This window comes from Rissa tridactyla, chromosome 16 (assembly GCF_028500815.1).
Source record: "Rissa tridactyla isolate bRisTri1 chromosome 16, bRisTri1.patW.cur.20221130, whole genome shotgun sequence".
Classification (NCBI taxonomy): domain Eukaryota; kingdom Metazoa; phylum Chordata; class Aves; order Charadriiformes; family Laridae; genus Rissa; species Rissa tridactyla.
The window spans coordinates 5265467-5280350 of NC_071481.1; the positions used below are offsets into that span (position 1 = coordinate 5265467).

Sequence of the window (14884 nt, forward strand, 5' to 3'; positions counted from 1 at the left end):
TAGAAGGTACAGAATAAATTTTGAAGTTGGACCTTTGTCTCCTGAAGGACTCCTGTGCGAAGGTACAAAACGTGGGAGAAATACCTACGGATAAATAGAGGGAAAATATACAACTACAAATAATTAACAGCATCTGGAAGGAATAAGTTGGCACACAGTACTTGAGTTTGCTGCTCTAATTAACTGGGTCTGTGAACCTTGATTATCATAATTTTTTATTTATTTTTAAATTTGGCTTTGTAAAACTATATCAAAGAAGGTGTACGCCCCTATTTATTTTATAGGTAAAATGCTACTAGGAAATGGATTTGCTTGGCAGGGAAAAAGTGTATGTTGCCCTCAGGTAACAGATTATATAGATGACTTGTTTTGCATTTTATTCTGCGAGGGAAATAGCAAAGCTTTGCTGTAAAATTAAGTTGGTACTTGGAGCTGAAAGGTCACGGTTGTGGTGTTAAAGAACAGTGCAAGACATTGTGAGGTTCAGAGAAGTTGCAGGTTTGCATGAAGACACATGGTAAGAGACAAATATTCATTATTTTTTAAATACAATTAAAAGGAATGTGTTTTGCAGAGCAGATGAATTTCTGTTTCCGATGGGGGGAAGGAAGATGTCGCGGGAAGGATTTTTAAACAAAATGGCTTACTAATGGAATAGACCGCCACAGACCCCTTGCGTAGAAGTGCCTTTGAACGTGCCACTGGCCAGGCATCCCTTTCTTATCCATCTTAGGAAGGATGGCCGTGTGTGGATGGATTCCCTCCACCCCTCTGTTTTCCCTGCATTTTCCACACCCCCGTGTGTGTGTTGCCGAGCGGTGGGAGAGGCGAGAAGGGCTGGTTGCGTTAATATTCCCGGCTGCAGCTCCGGGCTGCCAGCGCCGCCCGCTCCCGGGGATGCTTTTGCCTCCTTAACATCTTGCTTGCGGATGCATTTTGTAGCTGACCACGCTATTAAAGAGCTGCCATCAATCACGGGGCTCCCGGTTCCGGCTGGGCTGAGCGGGGCGGAGGCGGAGGCGGGCCGCCGCCGGGGGAAGGAGCGTGTCTCTCCGTGTGCGTGGAGCCGGGGAAGCGGCGGCGGGTCGGGCCGGGCCGGTGCGTGAGAACCGGGCGAGGGGGGTGTGGGGAAGGGGGCGGGGGGGGGGGCCGCACGGGTTCCGCGCCGGGTTTTCCCCGGGGCCGAGCGGGGAACGGCGGCGTGCGGCGGCGGCGGGGCCATGCCGGGGGAGGCGGGGGGGAGCGGCGGGGCCGGGAGACGCCGTTGGCTCCGCCGCCTGCTCCGCACCCCGGCCCAGCTGCCGGGCGGGCGGAGGGGCCTCCTTTTGTTCACCGACGGCGCCTTCCCCTCGCCCTCGCTTCCTCCCGGCCGCTGCCCTCCCCTGCGCCCTCCTCTTCCTCGCGGGGTCCACAGCGGCTCCCCCCGCCTCCCCGGCCTCCGGAGGGAGACATCGGGGTTCGCCGGGGTGAGGCGGTAGGAGCCGCCGGGGTTGCCGGGGAGTTGGGGCGCCCGGGAGCGGCCGAGCCCGGGCTGGCGGTGAGTTAGCGCTCCCCGCGCCCACCCCCGGGCGGCCGGACCTCGGGGAGGGGGGTCCCGCGGGGGGGGTGTGTGTGCGCCTTTAAAATTCCATCTGGGGGGCAGTGGAGTGGGTCTCCGAACCGAGACCCCTCGGGGAACTTCGGTGCCTGTGTGCGTACACGTTGTGTTCCCAAGAGGAAAATTAAGGTTGCTCTAAAAGTTGACTAATTGTTACTTAGCCAATGATAACACAGAAAAACACCTGGATGGAGAAAAAGCTTGACTTAATTCTCTCTTTCCCCTTTTGGTGCTCCAGTTTTTTCAGAAAAAAGTTAGATTCACTTGGGAGGTGAGGCAGTAGTTTTTATTGGCCTGGGAAGTTCAGAAGGCTTTGAGACTTGCAGGGTTTTCTTTCCATAACAAATGCTTCACCTCTGTGTTCTAAATATAAACAGTTAAGCTAAACGGAGTACTGTGTTTAATTCTGTTTTTTTTTTTTTTTTTTTCTCTGTAAATGAGATAAGGATTGCATTTTCCTTATCCTGAAAGAAAGTCCTTTTTCCCTGCACTTGTTAAAATGGAATGTCTTTGAAGTACTAATTGGTACGGTGTGTGGTGTAACTTTTTTTAGCGGTGTTTAATCGTGTTTTAAGATAGCGACAGGAGATCTGCTTGGCCACTTTGTTTCCTGAGGAAGAAACCAGCTCTGCTTTGTTTTGCAATTGGTTTTAAGCTCCTCTCGAGTACATGTGGCTTTGCCCTGCATGGGGCATTGTGTGCCTGGATGGCCTCCTTACAGCCATATGGGGCTGCTTGCCGTGTTGACAAGGCCACTTAATATTTTTATTTTTTAAAAAAAACCTTAACATTAATGTTAGGCATGTAGGAAAGTGGAGAATCGCAATTTAGTGTAGTTTCAGATGCTCCACCAACATGTTTCTTCTGGGAACTCAGTTTAAAGTAAACTGGATTTAAAACCCTACAGCCGAACACTATTCCAATGTAAAGCCGTTAATCTGCAGGCAATTAGTTCCAGACGTGCAACCAACTCTGCATTTTTGTCAGTTTTTGTTCTTAGAGGCAATCGCATTTTTGAATACTTTGTGCCTAGTGAATATCACAAGACAGACGTTTTTAGATGCCTTAACAGCAAGTTGAGAATTGTGTGGGAGCAGCAGTTAAAAGCTTTTATTTGTTTTTCCAACCCTATAATTTAGTAGTGTTTAAACTATTTTATGAAGATCTCTGGGACCAGGGAAAGGTGGGTTTGAGCCCAGAGCAGTTGGGTGGTGACTGTCCCCTGGCAGGCCGGGTGCTTGGCAGGCGGTGGGGGAGATATTATTTGATCTGGCGGCAGGATGGAATTGTGCGGGATTACCCCATTTTCTCCCCCCGCACTGCTCCCGGCCCCCCCCCGGGGGCTGTCTGACAGTGATGCATCAGCAAGTGGGGCTCGAGAGCGTATTTTAAGCCTTAAACTGCACGTATTCACTTCAAACATCTTTCCAGAGAAAGGCAGTTAAGAATTTGCCTTGTTTTGCGGTTAGGATTTATGAATTGAGGCAAGGGCTGACGTAATCTATCCTACCACTTCCTTTGTGTGTGTGTGAGAGTTGATAGTGCTTTGTTTTATTAAAAATAGCCAAGACTGTTTCTGAAATACTTTTCTATCTGCTTTACGCTGTGGCCTTCAGTATAAGCAGGCAACTTGAACAAGTTGGATGTGATTATGCCTTTTTGAGGAAATGGTTCCTTCCTTTTGTCACTAAGGTTCAGTGAATTGCTTGTATGCTAAGTAGATGAGACTTTAATTTTAATTAACATAATGATGTATACAGCTGTTCTGTCAGAATGCATCGACTGTCTTTGCAACTGTACTACAGGTTGGAGAGAATCTCTTGGTGTGTGTCTCAACCCCTCTTTTGCTCACTCTGATTTATGTAAAGGTGACAAGATGGGGTTTTTGTTTCCTGATGTAAGTGGTTAATAGCTCATCCGCAAGAGCTTTGTTTTGATTTCTGTGTGTGGGAAAGAAAATAAGCTATTTATTATTAAACTAATCGTAAACCTCCTTGGTTTTTGGGGTTGAGGGGGGTTTTCTACTTATTGTTTTGCTTGAGAGTAGCCAGAAGGAACTCCTAACTTCCTGATTTTACAGGGTCAGTGGTGTTCCGTGGATTTGAGTTTTTTATCTTTATTTTTTCATAGTGTACTGTGAATAGGTTCCTGCTGTAGTGATTGACCTGTGGGTAGATAAAGCACTTAAGGGGTGACTGTGCTCTCTGGAAAAACCCCACTGCTTTTAAAGTATAGAAACAATGCTATTCCTTTTTGGCACCTGAGACATTTTGAGTTAATGGACCAAATTCCACCAGGTGAAAAATATTTAGATCTCCACAAACTCAGTGGAGTTACTTCAGAACCAACTGCAAGTGCAGGTTGATAGCCAGCTCGTAGTCCAAAAATCCCATGCCGAGGACCTAAGTTAACTACTTGGTAGCGTTTGATGGGTTTGAGGTGTATGGGCAGAAAAAGCCGTCCTTCCAGTCATTTTTCTGCTTGTCTTGGTAATGGGGTGCTGCAGATTTTTAGGATGGTTGTCTCTTGCAGAGATGCATTGCATTCTCTAATAAACGTACAGTTTTAGAGCTAGCTCTGAGTGCTGGGTCAGCGTGCATATTTTAATCTTTCCTTGTTCTGGGACTTTTTCAAGTGGTATAGGGAGATTGTGCTGATACTGTGTATGCTGAATTTCAAGTAAAAGCAGTTTGTAAAACACTGAAAACCAGTATTTCTGTAATTTGTTGATATATATGGATAACATGATATTTCAGATGAGATCCAGTTACTGTTTAAAAAACAATTATGAAGGCAGAGTGTGGAAATAGATATCATGTGTGGAGATTATAATGAAATGCTGTTTTGGCCAAGTGATTTTCAAATTAAGGATACTTCTTTGCAGCATTAGCCTGGGTTCTGACAGATGAATGGATTAAAAGATGATGACGGGAGTTGTTACAGTCCCCAGCTGTCGGCCTTATCCCTCTGGTGACCGTGGTCACCCTAGTCCCCAAAGCAGGGGTATCGAAACCATGGGGGAAACCTGAACTGTCCTCGGCCAGACGTGTTTGTTTAAACCAATTTTAATTCTGCCTTAGCTGAATGCACCAGGCAGAAAACAAAAGCAGTTCAGGAGCCACGTTGCCACGTGCAACTGAGAGTTCTTTCTTAGGGGTGTGACAGTTGTTGGGGACTTGGTTTACTTGGCTCCAGAGCTGAGAAGTTCAGAAAATTGGTTACAACTAGCAGTGTTTTCTAGGCATTTAGGAAGCAGGAATTCCATAGAGCCTGTGGTGTTTGAGGCAGATGCTCAGCATTTTCATCTCCACAAAGGCCACAGAGTCGCTTACAGGTGTGATTGGGTCACTCAAGAGGCTGTGTATTAGTTTTATTGCTTTTTTGTGAGCTGTGATGTCTTTGCCAGGATATCTGCATCTTCCTTTAAAATCTTTTTTCTTTTGAAGCTTGTGTATTTAAAGTGCAAGACTCAGAGCAGTAAATGAGTTAGAAGAAAACTGAGTAGCTCTATTTTGCATTTTAAGAGTAAATAAGAGAAATGGTATCTTAGTCACGGTGGTTGTAGAATAGAATGCTACTCTAACGTGAACCTTTAATATTGATAGTCAATTGCATGAATGGATCTTTAAACAAAGATTTTCTTATCTTTGTTTGGAGAACACTGAAGGTGGCTTTAGGTCTGTCCAAGGGGTGCCAATATTGGCTTTGGTGTCTGAGGGGGGGTTCTTCCAATTTGCTGCTCTTGCGCATCACTGAACTGATGTGGTATGGATAGCAGCATTCAGTGTCATGAAGACTCCCAACTAAGATGAGTGGTCCTTTTCTTGGAGTTATTTACTAGTCATTAACATGTAGATTAATGTGTAAATATTCTCTAATATGTATGAAGGGGCATTTTAGGGAAGAAGGGCTGTGTCAGGGAAACTGGAATCCTAGTTGGCATAGTTCAAACTGTCATGTCAACTGGACCTTGCGCAGCCTTGCTCTTCATTTAACTGCTTCTCGTGTTGGTGTGTGTAGTTCTTGCAGAACAAATTTCTCTATTACTAAAGAAAGCAGAAGCTTACAATCATGTAACACTCTGAATTAAGTAATAAAGGATAGGACCCATGAAAAACGTCCTATAAGCTAGCTTTCTGTTTCTGAAAAATATCGTGAAGAATCCTTAAATGGATCGGGGGAAAAGCTGGTTTTTATACTTCTTCTTTCTTAATAGAGGTGAATTTTTTTCCACAAGAATGGGCAAAAATAATATTTATTCCAAAGATTGCCTGGGGTAGTGGTTTGAGTTCTGACCTTTGGATACAAAGTGAGAACAAATAGTGTTGAAAAATGTAAATGATTAAAACAAGCTGGCTGCCTTTAGGAAAGTTTTTGGTCAAGTTTTGCCAAGAAAAGGTCTTGGTGGTTGAATAAATATTTTACTACTGGAATAAATAGTATTTGATTGTGGTGTGTAGATTTTCTTACAGCCACATGGGTGTTTTTCAGTAATGGTGGGTTTGGGGTTCAGGCTTTTTCTTATGTTAGCAAGGCACAGAAGAAATGGTGGCTGTAAATTTAACATTAACAATGAAGTCATACACTTTCTCTTGTGACGTAATGGCAAATTTTGAAAGTGAACTTGCTTTGATTATGCTTCTCTGAAAATGGATATAACTTTCATTTTCATATAAGATGACTATACGGTGTGAAATAACAAATCCGGAATGTATTAGTATCAGTTCCTAAGGTTATGCTTGCAGATTTTCCAGTCCTTTTTTTTTTTTTAATGAACTGACTGTGAAAAGCTGTATGATAGGTAAACCTTTTATTAAACCTCACCAATCTTGGTATAGTTACATGGCTGCTTCTGTAATGCCAGTTTTGTATATGTAATAAATTTTATCTTAGGTGCTGATTCGAGTTTTCTTGTAACTAGCAATAAAAAAAGCACTTTGGTTTTGGCAGTTTGTGAGTTGGCTTATTTGTAGAGATCAAAATGACTTGTTTTCGAAATAAAGCTGAATTTTTGTTAATAGGCAGTAAGTGTTTCAGCAGCATCTGCAGTGTGATAAGCTTTTATTCTGTTTAGATGTTTAAAATGAAAAGCATTTAGTAGTTTGAACACTATTGTCAGGTTTTGTGTGTTAATCTTCGTTTTGGAAGATCAAGGCCTCTGCTTGGGAGGAGTTTGGGAACTGGAGAAAGTGCAGGGGGTTTAGCCATTACATTGGATATTTTAATCCATAGTTCTGTAATTTCTATTCTTGTTCATCGAGCTAGTGAGATGATGGCAGTAAAAAGCTCTAAAATTTAAAAATGATGTTGCTTTAGTTTCATTTTTTACTGGGGAGGTTTCAGCCCATTAATCTAATCAGTCTACAAAATCAAAATATTTACCTAAACCAGGACCAATGTGTGACTTCCTCTGACTGTGAGGAGTTCCCAGCCTTGCTGTGGTTGCCAGTGGGCCACCCTGCCGGGCTAGTGCTTGGGAAAGCATAGAAACCCAGCAGAGAGTAGGAGGTATTTCAACCCAAGCACAAGTTAGACCTGGGAGCTTAGTTATTTGTATTTTTGCATGTTGTGAGCTCTCTTGGATTCAGTCAGTGACTGATGACTAAAAGTGGCCTCAGCAGGTAGTTAAGTTACAAGACACTATGAAAATGAGCGAGCCATAATGTAAGAGTCAACACAATTGAAGCACTTAACGTTGAGGACTTTTTTCTTTGACATAGTAACGGATCTCTGTAGAATTTACTCTTCCAAGTAGTCAAAACATACTGTATTTGCTCCATTTCACATTGAAATCTAACAAAGGAGCCCCAAATCAGATTTCCCTTTCCTGATAATAAAGCTATTACTTTGAGATTAGAGCTGGGAATGGAATTTTTTTTTATATATAGCAGTTCCTGTTTATTAATTGGTAATCCTTAAGTAATCCTGTACGCTGGTTTGCGTGAGCGTATGTGAGGAAGAGCACCTCTAACCTGCGTGTTTAATATTAGACTGTTGTAATTGCGTTAAAGTTGGAGACCCAGCCTGTGCTTGTAGTTCAGGCTGGTATAAAAGAGTTAAGAGCAGCCCAAGGTTATTAGATCATTTGGAAACTGATTACCCTTTCACAGTGTAATAAAGTAATTATGAATAGTGTATGAAAATTGGTTGCAGTCTGTTTCAACATTATGACTGCCTGTCTTTAAAAGAAATTGCATTGTCCTCTTTTGTGTTGATCTTATAATTTGCATATTCAAAGCATGTTAGATATTTGCCACTTCCAGCTGTAAATGCTAAGTAGCATTTAAAAAAACAAATTATGCCATCTGTCTGTATAGGTTTTCTGTGAGGTTTTTCGGTTCTTGATAATATTTCACCTTGGATCTGTTCTTTTTACAATAGTACATGCCAGCGTTGCCAAGAGAATTTGAAGTATGTTCTGGTCTAAACTGAAAGAATTCAGTTCTGAATGGATGAAGGAGTTGCAGCTGAAGAGGGCTGTGGCAACTTCAGCTCTTGGTGGGGTATTTCTCTGCAGCCCTGACAAAGGAAAAGGTGGTGTTTGGAAAGAAACAGTCATGATGCTCTGTTTGTTGTTTTTTTTTTTTTTTTTTTTAACTCAAGTAGCCCATGATCAAATGCTCCAGTATGTTGGGAATATCAATTTGAATTTAAGATTTTTTTAAAAATAAATTAAAAATAAGTTTTAACCTAACTTGATGATGTCGTGCACAAATCAGTTCTGTGTCTGAGTGATAGAATTTGTGACTAAAATATTGTTAATGTGAAAAATAAGAATAGCTACGATCTCTAAATCACAACTGGGAATGGTTTACCTTGGGATTGAGGTCCGAAGAAGTCCCCTCCCTGCTGCGAGGATGGGTTTAGCTGCTTCTGAGGCAGTTGCCAATTCACTGGGATTCAGCAGCGTGCCCTGAGTGCAGGTACCATTGGGGTTTGCTTCCAGCGGGATGATGATAAGGATGGAGAGGTGCCAGCAGTAACCTCCCGTATCCTGTCACTTCTGTCTGCTGGTGCTGGAGAGTCAGAGTCTGGATTTCAGGGACTAATTGAAGTTTGCCCTAGAAAGATGTGCAGACTCTCACCATGCCGTTGGTGAGAGCAATTCTTGTGGATTTTTGAAGCGTGGAGTCTTTAGTCATTAGAATGCAGCTGAAGATGTACATGCTGAACTTTAGAGTTTGACTCTTTTAACAAATGCTGCTGTATAAAGTTATGGTTTTGGCATAAAGTTTTATTGAATCCATGCTTTCGGCTGTGTGCTTTTCTTCTGAGGACATACCGTGGTATCTTGAGATGCCAAAGGTAAACGTAACAGCCTTGTTGTCTTACACTCGTTTGAGAGTTCAGCAGTGGTTTAGGATTTCAGGAGCACTGCAGAATTTCTGACAGCAAAATCTTTGCTCTGTGCACATCTGCCAGCTCATTTTGAATACAGAGAATTGTTGTTGGAGATAAACGATAAGCATTGTGTGTCAGGGTAATAAAATTCTGAGGTCATTCCCAAACTCGTGCATTATGTGGAGTTGACATGGGTCTCAGGAGAGAGCCCGAAGAGGCTGCCAGGCTCAGGTCGGGGTTCCTGGGGCTCAGGTGGGGGTTCCTGCCTGCCACATTCGTCTTGGCACTGTGGTGGTGGCATGAGCATCTTGGCTGGACTTCAGTGCAGAGCCCTCTGGCATGGCAGAAGTGGAAGCGTAGCGTAATGTGGGTGTGACGGCATCTCCGCACATGCGGAGCTGTGTGAGCTTCATTGAACTGGTGTGAACAGACTCTCCAGCACTAGTACAATGCCATGACTTCAAGCTGATCTGATACGTTAGGTTTCTATCATAGGCTTTTTCATAGTTGAAAAATCAAGTCCTTACCAGGCTGCTTCAGAAGAAAACCTCAGTTATTCTGCTGCAAGCTGAAGAGTACACCAGGCTACCTTTTCTGTGGTCCTACATCTTTATTAAGATCCTACATATTTATTCCTAAAGACAGCTGACACAGCTGAAATACCCATTGAAAACACTAAGCATGCGATTCTGCAGTGTGTTGTTGCATTGCTGTTCTGGGTATCGGGGAGTTCACGGAAACTCCAGCCAGGCCAGACATGCTTCATAAACACTGGTGGGGGTTTTTGTCAAAACTGACTTTTTAATGCAGTTTGAACATTTGAAATGCACCAGTAGCTTAAGTTTGTTTTGAGTTTGCTTCCACCGAAGTTCTAAAGTATATTAACTATTCTTAAGTGGATGAACAAGTGATTGATCCTATAGATACATTTGTGGGTAGATGATGAATAGAAAAATAGATGAATAGAAACTTTCCCCATGATTATCTTTAGGACATGTTTGAAACTTTTCCTGCCTTTTATACTCTAAATTGTGTGTGTGTCTTCAATTTATTTGTGTTTTGAAGCATAGGTCTTTAATATGTGAGGAAAACAGTGGTTGTGGGTGGTTGGGTGGGTTTTTTTGGTCTGGAATGAAATAGGGATGTTCTTCTCGGAACTCTTGCTGTGGTTTTTTGCTTTGTTGGGGGCTGTTACTGGTGTTTTTGTCTCGCCCTCCCAGCTCTCCAAAAAGGCTGTTACTTTGTGGGAGTTTTTAAGCTGAGCGGTGTGAGTGAAGTTATACCTGTCAAGAAAGTAACGGACAAAGAAATAATACGTACAGTCCTAGTGAAAAATCATTAAAAGGTTTTCACTTTGCTACTGGGCCGAGAGCTTCATAAATATCCTTCTGTAGGAGTTTATCTTTTTCTCTCTTGGTCCTATCAATGCCATTCGATATCAGAATGCTATACATAAATTTTTATTTCATGTTCTGAATGAAAAAATAGTTACGTAATTATTTTGAAATGTCACTTACACCAAAGTTCATTCCGATTCAAAGGCCAGATCATAATTCCGTGTATGTTAAGAACCAGTCAGCAAGTAATAAATCTCGCCATAGCTGTCTCTGTTATCTCATGGGGGATACTGCAGGACGGCAGGAGAAAACAGGCTAATCCCTGAAGTGGTGGGTAGATTTAATTAGGTCCCAGTTGCTTGGGTAACTGGCACTTGGTGAATTTTCTTCTGGAGTATCTCGAAAGTAGCTCTTATGTCAGCTCCTGATCAGGTTGGTGGTTTAGGCAAAAACTTTGTGACATGACAGACACCCTCCTGAACTTTGTTTTGTGTTTAGTTGTCAAATGCTCTTATGTGGTAAATGATGGAAACTTCATAGACCGGAAACTTCATAGACCAGAATCTTCAGTGGTATGCTCATTGCATCATATTTATAAATCGTGTAATTTGTTTTGCTGTCTTTGGTTGCTAAAGGATCACCTCAGGATTTTAGGTGAAAGAACAAGTGAAATATGGTAATCCTGGTTTATGTTATTGTGGGAATAATGACCGTCTTAGAAGACATGCCTTGATCACAGATCAGTTAAACACCGCTATGAGCAGTTTATGGTGCTCTGCTTAGCCTGGTACCTTGTCCGCTATAGACTGCAAACAGTTCTGGTAATCTTTTCATGTTGTTTCAGAGCTGTTACTTATGTCTAACCTTTAAAGTTTACCTTGAAAATGGCATTAGGAATCTCATACTGCTTCAAAATAACCTCCATTTTGAACGTATCTTCAGTATGGCCTATGTGATCTTAATTTGCATGTCATGATGTATTAGCATGTAATTATATAAGCTAAGGAGATTTCCTTTTTTTTATTTAATGTGCTTATTCTTCTCCTTAAATGTTTTGGGTATCTTATTTTTGTGAGAATGTATCATTCAGTACACAAAGGATGAGTTGTCCGGGATTTAAGGAGGGCAAGGCACAAGGCCACAAAATAGAACTCTTTGCCACAGTACTTCTGCCATCTCCCAGTTACTGTTGGTGGCAAACGATGAGATGTGGTGGCATTGTCATGGGAATGGGGCCACCAAATTTCGATGTGGCTTAATAATCATTTGCATCAGTTATTCTACGCTTAATGGTTTATGGTCTAATTTTGCAACGTTCTCAGCAGGTTACAAGATCAGCTCTAAATCCATTAATACGACTATATTGCCTCATCCTGATACATGAGATTCCATGACTTTAGTCATACGATAGTTAAGAGTATCTACTGAGAGGACTGGAAGTAGAAATTATATTAATGTCTGAAGCGTGACCAACGCCAGAAGTTATTTCATGCAGTGTTAAAATACTTCCTCTTGGTTTAGATTAGAAGCAGACTAATCACTTGGAGCATTTCTTAATGTTTTCTTCCTCTTCTCATGACAGATGCAGCCAGTTATGAAGTCCCTTTCAAATGGGTTCATTAGCAGTGGCCGGCAGATTACTGATGCAGTCGCTCTCGTAGCAGAGAGAGACTGCTGTTTGAAACATAATGTATAGCCTTGGAACAACTAATGTGTGAGACCTGTGAACTGGTCCTTTTTTTTTCTTCAAAAATAGTGGTTCAAAGCTAATGAGGAATTCAGTTGGCTGCTGCCCAGGAGCAGTAACGTGTCTGAAGAAGGTGACTTTTTCTGTAATTTTTGAGAAGCTTGTTTGGTGAGAAGTCATAGTGGATGCCATGGGGCAAATGAGAAGTTGGATATTCATGTGTAGTATGGACACAGGCGAGAACAGCGTGTAGGTGAGTTCCCTGGGCTGTTTAATGTGATGTAAATGCAGACCCTCTCTGCCTACATGACTTTCCTAATGACTTCCCAGCGTTGCAGATGGTGGCAGCTGTAGGAACCAAGCAGGATTGCTGCTGGTTCCTTGCTCGGGTTTGCTGGGGTGTACAGTGCTTTGTAACTGGTTCAGTTGTGCAAGGAGAGTTGTAGAAGTTACTGGTGCTGGAACAAATGTTACTGCTTTCCTAACTTAGGAAGAATAATCTAAAAATGAGTATAGACAATGGTTTTTTGTTCGTTAATCTAGTCTCCTTCATGATGGTATGTGTTAACCTGTATCTTCTAATTTTCCTTGCCATTTGTCAAGAAAAATCTGTGGGATTTGTGCAGTTTCTGTCCTGCGTGTAAAAACTTCTGACATCAACTGCTGGAATATTTCCTAATTACCTGTTCGCTGCTGCCTGTTATCTTACATTCAGTCTTAGCTGATGATGGCATGGGAGTAAGCTGGCCCTTTCTGATTAAAACGAAATGAAGTATTACAACTGCACAATATTACAGGTTGAACAGGGAAATGTGCCTTAATATTATGCGGTGATTTAAGTCCTTACTGTTTGAAGAGGGAGGAAGATAAATTCAGGGACTTTGGACAGTAACAAATTTTGCTGTGATATAGCTGTAGGCATAAGCAGGGTAGATTTTCTTTTGTGTTATTGATTTTTTTTTTATTCTTTTTTTTCCTTGGGGTGGTAGAGATGAAGTTGAGGGGAGGAGGTGGGTCTGTGCTTTGTTTCCTGCTGAGTCCCATGAGTATAGTCTGGAGACAGGTTATTGCAGCTCTCCCAGGGTCCCAGTGTGACCTTGCACCAGTTGGATGTTTTCATGGATGTCCAAAAGACACTCAGCTCTATTTTTTTGGGATGAAAATATGTTGGAAGTCAAATGCCGTTATTGACAACTTTGGTTTTCTGTCACTTAAGGTCATACAAGAGACCATACTGTCTCCTGAAATACAAACCCTCTTGCAAACACCTTTTAACATGTGTTTTGAAATCTTCAGCAAGAACAGAGAAGGATAATTAGCTGTTGTGTAGGTTACTCCCGACGAACTTATATTTAAACAGTACACCTCTCTCAACTTTCTATGCTTGCGCTTATTCTTTCTTGCACTCAGTATTGTGTATGTTTGGTTTTTGAATAATATTCCTGCTGCCTTATAGCAGAACCTGCTCCTGTAGCTGAAGAGTAAAGATCAAAGGTCACACTTCCACTAGTAAGGTTTTACTACTTTAAATGCTATATTGCATTTACAGAAGACACTGACAAAAATTGAGATGTAATTTAATACATTTCACTTGTTAAGTATTATGAAGAATACGCTGACCGTTTGCTGTAGACAGTCTATAATACGAGGCAGAGATCAAGCCTGCATTTCACACGTGAATGCGCAGACGTAATCTCCTGATTACGGCCAAGCTGCTGTCCTGGGCAGAGAGGCTTTGTGGGGAAGAAAATTGTGACGTCTGCTCTGTCATTAACCAAAATAAGCTGCTCCTCAAAGAAAATGAGGCCAATGGCTGAAATTAACGACTCTTTCAGTAGACAAAAATATAATTTGTCTCCATGCTTATGTAAAATGTATTTTAAAACGTTGTACAACAAAAATCATGTCTTGATAATATTTATTGCTCATGCCTATAACATTGTACCACTTTTTCCCCTTTGTCGCTGAGCTGAAAGAGCGCAGTTTCTTTGTTTGCACCATTGTGGAGTTTTGTGGAGCACTTAAGTGGCATAGTGGTACTTAGCCTTGTCGATGTTCTCTGCAACTCTCAGATGCTGCTTTCTTTAGAGAGAAATTGCTTTAATTATAGCCGCATTTCAGTGCAAACGTCTGGTCAGTCAGCCCATGTTAGGAGCCCACCCTGCAGTTATTCTTCCATTTTAAGTAGTTCAAATATACAGGCGGTTGTGTGGAGTTAAATAAAACAGCTAATGTGGCTGAAGACCGGAGTTTTTGCCTTTGCTGCTCAAAGGGGTTTTCCAAAAATAACCTGATCTAGTTTTTGTTTGGATGACTTAAATGAAGATATTTTGGAGGCTTTTTAGAAGATGAAAGGCTTAAGAGAGGGCAGCTGAGTGTTCAGCCATTTAAAAATGAAACATCCAGTGGAGAAAAGTGTAGCGATATCCATCCCGGGATTGACAGTTTGGTAGATACTTGTAGACGTGACGCAGAGATGGAGGTACCGAAATAAAATGTAGAATGGAGATTGAAATTAGCTGTAAGCGGGTAGAGTTATAGATGTAGTTACATTTGCAGTTGCTTGCAAAGCAGCAATGATCTCATTCTAATAAATGTACACAAATTAATGTTTGTAGAATTATGCAAAACTAATTTCTGTCTTAAACCTCTGTCAGCAAATTTCTTTCTTTTTTTTTTTACAATACTTGATGATTTATCAGGAGAAAGTATAACTTATTTGTTGGTGTTTGGATGGTCCCATGGCTAGTCTCTGATGGTGGAATGGTTGCCACTGCCTTTGCTTTAGGTTCTCTACCCTAATCTCACTTTTTTCTCTTACCTGTGCTTTGTTGGCCGAATCCTGCAAATCCAGTCCTGGCTTGATATAGTTGCTGGAAAGAAAGCAAAGTAACTGTGCCTGATAGAAGTAGAATCTATTCA

At 41.8% G+C, this 14884-nt stretch overlaps 1 protein-coding gene across 5 annotated transcripts in view; it reads left to right on the forward strand.

The window, feature by feature from the left end:
• The window catches only part of RERE (arginine-glutamic acid dipeptide repeats), a 243524-nt gene that overhangs the window by 48693 nt on the left and 179947 nt on the right, over positions 1–14884 (forward strand). The window contains exon 1 of one of the 5 annotated variants that reach the window (XM_054222256.1): positions 904–1098. The exons of 1 other annotated variant lie outside the window; for it this stretch is intronic. The gene's annotated coding sequence lies outside the window, so the exon portion shown is untranslated. Of the gene's footprint in view, positions 1–903; positions 1099–1411; positions 1538–14884 lie in introns of those variants that run through there. 3 more of the 5 variants (XM_054222255.1, XM_054222252.1, XM_054222254.1) reach the window with 3 other exon arrangements.